Source organism: Podarcis filfolensis, assembly GCF_964270895.1.
Source record: "Podarcis filfolensis genome assembly, chromosome: 12".
NCBI lineage: Eukaryota > Metazoa > Chordata > Lepidosauria > Squamata > Lacertidae > Podarcis > Podarcis filfolensis.
In genome coordinates this window covers 46,346,248-46,354,166 of record NC_139614.1, presented here as the reverse complement: position 1 = coordinate 46,354,166, position 7,919 = coordinate 46,346,248, and the positions used below count along the sequence as shown (strand labels likewise).

Sequence of the window (7,919 nt, the reverse complement as noted above, 5' to 3'; positions counted from 1 at the left end):
AAGCCAGCAAAATTATTAAAGGCACAGCTAAGAATAAGGGGAAATTTCATGACTATCATTCACTACTATCAGGTGTGTCACTTCAATGGGGAGGTGAGGCAAAGATTTTAGGGTGGGGAAGATTCCCAGCAAAGGTTAAAGGCCTGCTCTTGGATACATTCAAGTTGAAGGTGCAGAATACAAGACTGTGCAAGAGCATCTTTCTCTCTCTTACTTGAGCCTTCAAATTACCTATATGAATGGTTTCATTGCTGGCCAAATAGCAACCCTTATTTATTTGTTTGCTTATTTGAGCAGACCCTCCAAGTGTCCCTATTTTCCAGGGACAGTCTCGGATTTACAAAAGCCATCCCAGTTTCTGATTTGATCCCAGAATGTCCCGCTTGCCCTTAGGACATCCCTATTTTCATCAGAGAAATGTTGGAGTGTATTGTGTATTGAGTTATGCAACCCCCCGAGCCAAGGAGATAAGTAACTATACAACCTTTAGAAGACATCTGAAGGCAGCCCTTGGATAGGAAAGTTTTTAAATGTTTAATGTTTTATGTTTTTATATATGTTGGAAGCTGCCCTGAGTGGCTGGGACAACCTAGTCAGATAGGTGGGGTATAAATGTTAAAGCAACAACAACAACAATGTTGTTGTTAAATAATAGGTTGTCTCTATTTTCATTGGAGAATGGTTGGAGGGTATGTTTGAAAAAATTATATATTTGCCTTCACCATATATTAGAGGAAGAATAAATGATAGTAGTCTTGGAGAGGGCATTCCTTAACGAGGACATCCATGCCGATAAAGCCCCTTAATGTCTTCTGTGCTTTTATTATATTGTGTCATGGAAGGTTTAGGAGACATCGGTCAGGAAACAAGACAAGAACTTTATTGTGTCTCCTAAATAAGAGCAAAGCAGCAATAGGAAACTCCTGATTCAACCCAGCTTCAACGAGTCCAGTGCCACCTAGTGGCTAAACAATATAATGATACTATCCACACACTGGAAAAGACCCTGATGTTGGGAAAGATGGAGGGCACAAGGAGAAGGGGATGACAGAGGACAAGATGGTTGGACAGTGTTCTCGAAGCTACCAGCATGAGTTTGACCAAACTGCGGGAGGCAGTGGAAGATAGGAGTGCTTGGCGTGCTCTGGTCCATGGGGTCACGAAGAGTCGGACACGACTAAACAACTAAACAACAACAACAACATCCACACACTTCATATACCTAGCACATTGGTCAGTTTTATGGATGCAGGTTTATGTTTAACAGTGGCAAAGTGGTAAGGTATGAGGCAATTTGTTGTGAGGGAGCAGCAGGCCAGATGGGATCCCTACCTGCCACCTCCTCTCATTAACAACTTTTCCACACAATGTGGAGCCCTGTGATTAAACACTCCTGTTCATGCTGTGTTGCTCCAGGTCAGGGAGACTTGGGTCTCCACATCTGTCACTAAAGCAGTAGCTCAAATGGGTTGGTTATAAATATGGCTGATCACATTTTCTGTGGAACTGCATCCTGCAATCTAGCATCCACTTAGATGGTGTTTTATGTGATAAACAAAAACCTTTTGGTGGTGTTTAGGTTGGACTCCCATGCACCCCTAGCTGAGAGTAAGCTCCAGTGAACAATGTTAAGCTTAACTCTGAGTAAACCTATACAAAATCACACTGTTAGTTGGTTTTGTTTTGTTTCCTGCTTCTGCTTTCATTATTAGGTTGGAACAACTAGTTTTTATGCATGTTTTAAAGCTGTGTTCTGTTGGGTTTTAATGATATTTCCAATTTAGAATATTATTATTATTATTTGACATTTACGTGTCACTTCACAACAGAACCGTCTAAAAGTGACTTACAAAAAAGACATTGTTTAAAGGAATTGTTGTAAGACACTTTGAGAACTGCAAATGAAAAAATGGGGTAGAAATATTTTAAATATAACAGAAAATGCTCATCACCTGTAGTCAGAGAAGGAAGCGGGTAGGTCCCCTGCCCTCTCTAAATAGCATCCGGATTGAGATGTGTAGCGTATTTTGACTATTTCTGTAGTTGTCTTTTAAAAAATACCTTCACAACTATCCTAGACTACATCGACATCACAGTTAGAAGCCCATCAACCCCACAGCAGGGGAGCCAGCTGGCAACCTGGTGAAGACTTTGATGTACAGGGAACCATTTGCACAGGGAACAGAACAGGACTGTTTATCCCTGCTGCGTCTTTCTCCATGAGGCATAAATAGTGCCTGTCTTAGGCATTTGTACATCTGAAGAAGAAGAATGCCCACCCAATTCTAGAGGTCTTAAAAAAGAAAATCTTGCAGAGATTGACGGGGAAATGCTGCTCCCTCTAGAATCTGTGGCCAAATTGATTGTTTCGTAGGATTTTCTTTTTCTGCACCCCTCTATTCATGTGGTCTAAACCACAGAGCTTGCTGATCAGAAGGTCGGCGGTTCGAATCCCCGCGACAGGGCGAGCTCCCCTTGCTCGGTCCCTGCTCCTGCCCACCTAGCAGTTCGAAAGCACGTCAAGTGCAAGTAGATAAATAGGTACTGCTCTGGCGGGAAGGTAAACAGCATTTCCATGCACTGCTCTGGTTCGCCAGAAGTGGCTTAGTCATGCTGGCCACATGACCCGGAAGTTGTCTGCGGACAAACGCTGGCTCCCTCGGCCTATAGAGCGAGATGAGCGCCGCAACTCCAGAGTCGTCCGTGACTGGACCTAATCATGAGGGATTACCTTTACTTTTGCCTTTATTCATGTAAGTGACTCAAAACAGCATTCATTGGGCTTTCTCCTTTTATCATTGCCACACAGCTCTGTGACATTGAGTTAGGCTAAGAGGTGGTGATTCCATAAGGTCATAGAGTTGTAGAATTATACAGTTGGAAGGGACCCAGGGGTCATCCAGTCCAACCCTCTGAAATGCAGAAATCTCAGCTAGATCATACATGACAGATGGCCATCCAACCTCTGCTTTAAACCTCCAAGGAAGAAGAGTCCACCACCTCTCATGGGAGTCTGCGCCACTGTCAAACAACCCTTGCGGTCAAAAAGTTCTTCCTGGTGTTCAGTCGGAATCTCCTTTTTTCTGTTGTGAAGGCTGGGTAGGGATTTAGACCTACATCCAGTTGGTCCAAGTTCAGCGTATCTCCGCTATACCACAACAGAAATGCAGTGCTCACCCAAAGCGTTTTTCAGCCTTAAGTAGAGATCAAATGATATTATGCACACAAACAGGCCAACACTTAGGTCCCATTTGCACTATATATTTAAAGCAGTATCATGCCACTTGAAGTAGTCCAGGCTTCCCTCAAGGCATCCTGGGAAGTGTAGTCTGTTAAGGCTGCTGTGAGTGGTTAGGAGACCTCCATTCCACGCACAGAACTACAGTTCCCACAGTCCCCTGGAAAGAGGGATTGATTATTAAACCACTATGAAAAGTGTAGCTCTGTGAGAGAAATAGGGGTCTCTTAACAACTGTCAGCATTCTTAACAAATTAGAGACTAACAACTAGCCTGCACCAAATACAGGAAGAACTGTGGCTTGGTGGAACAAGCTTTGCATGCAGAAGGTCCTAAATTCAATCCCTGGTGCTTCCAGATGAAGCTGTCAATATGGGTTTCTCTAAATTTCTCATTGTTGTAGTCTTAAGTTCGGTTCTCTATATCAATTTGCAATTTATTTATTCTTAAATCCTCATGAAAATTCACCCACATTTTAGTCAGAATTTTTCCCAGTATACACATGTGTGTGTGCAATTTTGCCTAATATACACATTTCTGCAAAGCGATTTTCCTAATATGCTGGATGCTTGTGTGTTATTTTGTTAACTGTGCCCTTCTATGCACCGTTTTATTTTGTTTTCTAAGTCAGCTTGAACAAAAAGAGGCAGGGTGGGTAATTGTATGTAAAGACAAGTAAATTAATAAATGATTGGTATGAAAGGGACACCCAGAGCAAGGCCCTAAGCAAGGAAGAACAAATAGTTCGTTGTGTACGTCTTCATTGTTGCAGTATCTATGAGAAGTGCCTGGGTGTATCTTCCATCCTAAATGGACTTTCCAGCCTACATTGATACATCTTGATTCCGCCTACTCTGCTTTATAGAGTCATAGGCTATAATTTCCCCAAGATAGTAAAGTATCCATCTTTTTGTCATGAGATCTTAAGGATTTCCACTAGGCTACTTCATTAGCTAATTAATAAGCTATGCTGATCAATGGAAACCTTTTGATTAATTAAAAATGTGTACCTAGTAAATTCGGCAGCAAAGGAGCTTTTTTTTTTTCCTTTTAAAGAAATGTAACATTTGTAATAGGACTACTTTAAAAAACCAGAGGAAATAACCATCATCTTAGAAGAGACATTCTCTTTTCTTCCCACCAAAGAAAGACGGTATCTTCTGCAATGAAATCATTTTGTTTTTCTTAGAGAGTTCTTGTTCTTACTCATATGCAAATATTTTAAACCACTATTAAAATGATTCCAATTCATGGCTTGGGTGTCTCGAGAGGCCTAATTTCTGTTCTCATTTCACTATTAAATACTATTCGATTTTGTGACACTTAAAGCAGGCTTGCCCAGTTTAGTGCTCACCAGATTTCATTGGACTACACTTCCCATCTTCTGTGACAATTCGCCATACTAGTCAGGTGTTTTTTATTTAAGTCCAACAATATCTGGAAGAGAGCAAGTGAGATAGGATGCTTTAAAGGCTGGGGAAGGGGAAGAGAAAACTCTGGGTGTTTGGGGAAAAGTTTAATATAGGCACAGCATGATTCAGAATAGCCCTTCAGGGGCACATTTTAAGAAACAATTATCATCAAATCTAACTGTAGTAATTAGAATAATAGCTATACCATAGTATACTCAATGTGCTATATGCTAATGTGCTATATTACGCTATACTATATATTAAATAGTTGCTCTATAGCAGGGGTCACCAATGCAGTGTCCATGATTGCCAGTGTGCCTGCTAGTCCCTCCAATGGTGATCTCGGTAAATATCCCCTCAAAATTCCACAATGCAAGAGACTGTTTGCACTTCCAGATAAGTTCCTTTGTGCATTAGATCAGCCTCTTCTGCATTGGACTGGACACCCACCCTCCTTTCCGTTCTGACCATAATAAAGTGTTGTTGTTGATGATGACGACTAGAGGAGAAATGCAAAGAGCTTCTCTTTGTGAGAAAGTGTGGTGGTGCCTAATGTAGACGCCTTTTCTGATTGGTGGGAGGACTGGCTGATAGAGGGTATGGTCACACCATTTTGTGGCCCTCTCTTTTTTTCTGCTCTTTTAGATCTGGTGGCCATTTTGTGCTATGCCACGCCCCCATGGCTGCCATTTTGAATGGCATACACAGCCCAACAAAAGCCTTTGTGGGCACCATGATGTATATGATCAAGTGGGTGTTGGTCCATGACAGCTAGGACTGTGTATCTTTTGTTGTTACGGAGCAGGTGTTCATTAACTATAATTAATCAATTAATTATACTGCCCTTCATCTGAGGGTCACAGGGCAGCTTACAATATAAAAACATAAAAATACATACCATAATAACAAACAAAACAACCCTCTGGTACACACACATGCACACACAATTTAAAAGGCCATAGTTTGTTTAAGCAAAGACCTGGGAGAAGAGGTTACGTTTTGAAAGTGTCAAGTGAGCCTCCTTGAGGAGATCATTCCACAAACAGGGAGCCACTGCTTCAGACAGGGAGCCACTGCAGTTCTTATGGAGGAGATACATATGGGGAGAGGCAGTCCTTGAGGTATTGCAGTCCTGAGCTGTTTAAGGTGTTATTGCTTAAAACCAGCACTTTGAATTGGAACCAGAAACTAATTGGCAGCCAGTACAGTTGGACCAGGATTGGCATTATATACACAAACCATCTTGGTCACCAAATTCTGCACCAGCTGAAGTTTCTGAACCATCTTCAGAGGCATCCCAGTGTATAACATGTTGCAGTAATCTAACCTAGAGGTTACCAGAGCATAACCAGTTGATGTTAGGCTATCCCTGTCCGGATACGGGTGTAGCTGGACCACCAGCTGAAGCTGATGGAAGGCACTATCTATAAAATGCCCGTCTAATGTATATTAAATGTCCACAACTCCTGCTTCCACAAACATATTACTATCCCCACTCTTCTTTGGAGATTCATTTAGTTTTAAAAAAAACCATCAAGAAATCAGTCATGGATCTTCCTGCATAATGCATATTTTGGCCCTTAGCTGGTGCTTGTAGTTAACGTTTGTCTCTTAACACCTCAATATTTAATGCATTTCTTGGGACAATATCCATCTGATTTTAGTTGTTTTTGCTGTCTGAACCTCTCCCATTAGGTGACAAGCCTCTGAAGAGTCCAACTTTAAATTTGAGATATGGAAATATAATTTTACAATAGCGGAAAAACCCAATTTGCATGGCTGCAAAATGTTGGTTTAATCACAATCAGTTCTACTTATATGCTGAAAGAAATCCTTTTCTCCTACAACAATGAGGGAACCAAGTATATTGTGTATGGGTTGGCAACTGAAAGCCCCTAGGAGTGGGGTGTCAGTTGCCCCTCCTAGTTTTTAGTTAAAAGGCCAAAAAAAAAAGACTACAGTAGTAGACGTGGGTGGCTCTGTGGGTTAAACCACAGAGCCTAGGACTTGCCGATCAGACGATCGGTGGTTAGAATCCCCGTGACGGGGTGAGCTCCCGTTGCTCGGTCCCTGCTCCTGCCAACCCAGCAGTTCAAAAGCACGTCAAAGTGCGAGTAGATAAATAGGTACCACTCCGGCGGGAAGGTAAACGGCATTTCCGTGCGCTGCTCTGGTTCACCAGAAGCAGCTTAATCATGCTGGCCACATGACCCGGAAGCTGTACGCCAGCTCCCTCGGCCAATAAAGCGAGATGAGCGCCGCAATCCCAGAGTCGGTCACAAGTGGACCTAATGGTCAGGGGTCCCCTTTACCTTTACCTTTTAGTAGTTTCTATCACCTTAGAGGTGGGTTAGGGATGATAGCTCATCACATGCACACACAACTTCCCTCCAGCAAAACTAGGGTTGCCAACCAGCGTCCCTGACTTTACCTTCTGCTTGCCAGGTTCTGCCCCAGCTCCACCTTTGGCCTGCCAAATGCCATACTGGTTCCCTTCATGCCTTTCCAGGCTCACCAAACCTATCAGCTTCTCGCTTGGCCCTGCCTACCCGGCTTGTTTTGAAATCAAAAGTTGGCAGCCCTTAGCAAAACAAGGTGCTGACCCAGAGGCATAGAGGTTTTTGTTAGGGTTTTTTTTTTGTATTTTAATGTGCTACTCCTCAGCAGGCAAGCACACAGCAGAACGGGGAAATTGTGCTGGGGGTCATATGAGGCCTAGGCAAGTAGCTCACTCGTCGCCCCACTTCCCTCCACCCCTACCCAATTCCTCCAGATGTTTAAAGACCGGCTTTCAGCCCCATTCTAAAGATGTCACAATAAAAATGACAGGTTCTTCCTTTCACCTAGTGCTGTACACACTTAAAGAGGTGCTGCTGCTCCTACTGCTGTTGCCGTGGCCATAAATCTTACTTAATCACCAGATCAAGGTTCCATTTGCATACAAGAGAGAGCTTGAAAACTACCTGAACAGTTGCCAAGAACGTAACTAGCATGCATAACCTTCAGAGAGGTTATTAGAAGGCAGAGGTGCACCAGTGACTTGAGGGCTGGGGGCGAAATATGCAATGGTAATTTCTTATCGCCGGTGTAAGAGGGCAGAAATGAGTCCAAGAAAAACATGCAGTCAAGGATCTCAGACAAGGAGGAAGACCAACTGAAACAATCCATCCCGAGCAATAGGTATGCTTGTCAACATTCCCTTTACATGTTGCCTGTCAACTGCTGGAAACTGTAACGGCCCTCAGGGGTGGTTAGTATTGGCGGGGAGT

At 42.9% G+C, this 7,919-nt stretch overlaps 1 long non-coding RNA gene across 1 annotated transcript in view; it reads right to left on the bottom strand.

Moving 5' to 3' along the window:
* Window positions 1-4,586: 4,586 nt before the first annotated feature.
* The window catches only part of LOC310746362, a 69,243-nt gene continuing 65,910 nt past the window's right edge, over window positions 4,587-7,919 (bottom strand). The window contains exon 3 of the long non-coding RNA XR_014540671.1: window positions 4,587-4,675. This is a non-coding gene — a long non-coding RNA (uncharacterized lncRNA). The remainder of the gene's footprint in view (window positions 4,676-7,919) is intronic.